The sequence below is a fragment of the Hipposideros armiger genome, unplaced genomic scaffold (assembly GCF_001890085.2).
Source record: "Hipposideros armiger isolate ML-2016 unplaced genomic scaffold, ASM189008v1 scaffold_0, whole genome shotgun sequence".
Taxonomy (NCBI): Eukaryota; Metazoa; Chordata; class Mammalia; order Chiroptera; family Hipposideridae; genus Hipposideros; species Hipposideros armiger.
Genome location: NW_017731350.1, coordinates 809,778 through 811,897, shown reverse-complemented (window position 1 = coordinate 811,897; position 2,120 = coordinate 809,778).

Genomic DNA, 2,120 nt, shown 5'->3' with positions numbered 1-2,120 from the left:
TATCCCCTCTGTTGATGGAAATTTGGGTTGTTTGCAGCATAGCATTGAAAGCTATACCTTCCCTCCAAATATTGCTTTAGCTACACCCAACAAATTTTATAGGCTGCATTTTCATTTTCATTCAGTGCAAAACATTCTCTAATTTCTCTTCTGTGGGTTCTCCTTTGATTCATGGGTTTTTTAGAAGTGTGCTTTTTCATTTCCAAATATTGAGATTTTCCAAAGATATTTCTGTTATTAATTTTGAATTTAATTCTGTTGTGGTAAGAGAACATTTCTATATGACTTAAACCTTTATATTTACTAAGACTTATTTTATGGCCCAGTATATGATCTATCTTGGGGAATGTTTCTCATGCCCTTGAAGAGAACATGTATCTGCTATTGTTGGAGTGTTCTATAAATATCACTTAGGTCAAATTGTTCCATAGTGGTGTTCAGATTTTCTACTTTTTGAGCCTACTTATCCTATCAATTATCAAAAGAGGTCTGTTGAAGTATTCAACTTTAAATATGGATTTGTCTGTGTTTCCTTCAGCTCTGCTAGTTTTTGCTTCATGTATATTACCTTTGTTACTGGGTACATATACAATTAAAATTGTTATTTTCTTTTCGATGGATTGATCTCTATCACTGTGAAACACCCCTCTTTATACCTGGTAATACCTCTCGTCCTAATGCCTACTTCATTTGATATTAATGTAGCCACTTCAGTTTTCTTATGCTTATTGTTTGCATGATATATCTTTTCTCATTCTTTTACTTTTAACCTCTCTGTGTTTTAAATTTTAAAGTGTACTTCTTGTAAGCAGCATAGAACTGGGTCTTGCTTTTACCCAGTCTGACCCTCTCTTCCTTTTAATTTGAATGTTTATACTATTTACACTTAATGTAGTTATCAGTATGATTGGAATGAAGTGTACCATTTTGCTATTTGTTTTCTATTTGCCTCATCTGTTCTTTATTCCCCCTCTCTACCTCTTTTTGTAACTTTTGGTTGAATATTTTTAAAATTCCACTTTATCTCACTATTGGCTTATTTATTTTGTTTCTTTAGTGCTTTGGCTCTAGGGTTTACCATATGCATCACAATACACTTGGCCTTACTGAGTTCCCTGGTGAATGCCCTGAGGTATCAGCAAGGATTCTCCTTTCCAGCTAATTGGAATTTAAATGCTGTGTTAGCTCTGGGAACTGATCCTTGGTAGATCTTTGACCCCCTGGAATTTCATTCTACACAGGAGCATCTTGATATCCAGTCAAGATTCTAGGGCACACCTAGGCAGGTGTTTTTTGGAGCTGTTTTTCTACCTTCCTCCTTCGTTCACCAAAATTATGTCCTGCAACGCCCAGCTGCCTCAACTTCTGTGTCCTCTGGATCGGGGAATCCTCTTCCTTGCTCTGTGGCCTGAGATGGGCCTCCAAGCAGAAAGCTGGGACTCCTACAGGCCTCTCTTCTTTCTCCCAGGAATCACAGGGCTGCCTGTTGTCCAATGTCTAAAAAATAATTGTTTCATACATTTTGTTCAGTTTCCTAATTGTTTATTGTGGGAGAGTAAATTTGGTCTATGTTATTTCATCATGTCAGAAGGAGAAGTCTCATTTAACTTTTAATTATTGATCTTTTTTATGTGGCTGCATGGTCTTTATTATAGTAATTTAAAAATGCATATAAATAACCTATGTTCACAGTAGAAAACCTTGAAATACCAATTGGAGTAAAAGTCATCCATAATCCCCCATCCTGAAGTAAACAGAAATAATGTCATAGCATATATTTTTCCAGACTTTTCTATGTGCATATGTATCTATAAATACAAAAATAAGACCATACTATCCCACCACAAGGATGGTCTATTACAGCTGCCTACACCCCAAGAACACAGGACAAATGGCACCCATTTTTCCTCTGCATCATGACAGGAGAGCCTGCTGCACTTCAGAGACATTTGCAAGACCCTGTACTTGGGAAATTCCATGAGTAAAAGAAAACAATTTTTTTAACAATCTGAAAGTCTACAAATGTAAAAATTTGCAGGAGGAAAAAAATTCTCTTTAACAGAAAGAGAGAGAGAGAGAGAGAGAGAGAGAGAGAGAGAGAGAGAGAGAGAAAAGCAACA